A 351-nucleotide genomic window follows, 5' to 3' on the forward strand; every position below is an offset into this window, starting at 1 on the left:
AACTACAACAAGTGACCCACATTTATGGAACTACAACAAGTGACCCACATTTATGGAACTACAAGTGACCCACATTTATGGAACTACAACAAGTGACCCACATTTATGGAACTACAAGTGACCCACATTTATGGAACTACAACAAGTGACCCACATTTATGGAACTACAACAAGTGACCCATATTTATGGAACTACAACAAGTGTCCCACATTTATGGAAACACAACAAGTGACCCACATTTATGGAACTACAACAAGTGACCCACATTTATGGAACTACAAGTGACCCACATTTATGGAACTACAACAAGTGACCCACATTTATGGAACTACAACAAGTGACCCACATTT

The sequence above is a fragment of the Sphaeramia orbicularis genome, chromosome 6 (assembly GCF_902148855.1).
Source record: "Sphaeramia orbicularis chromosome 6, fSphaOr1.1, whole genome shotgun sequence".
Taxonomy (NCBI): Eukaryota; Metazoa; Chordata; class Actinopteri; order Kurtiformes; family Apogonidae; genus Sphaeramia; species Sphaeramia orbicularis.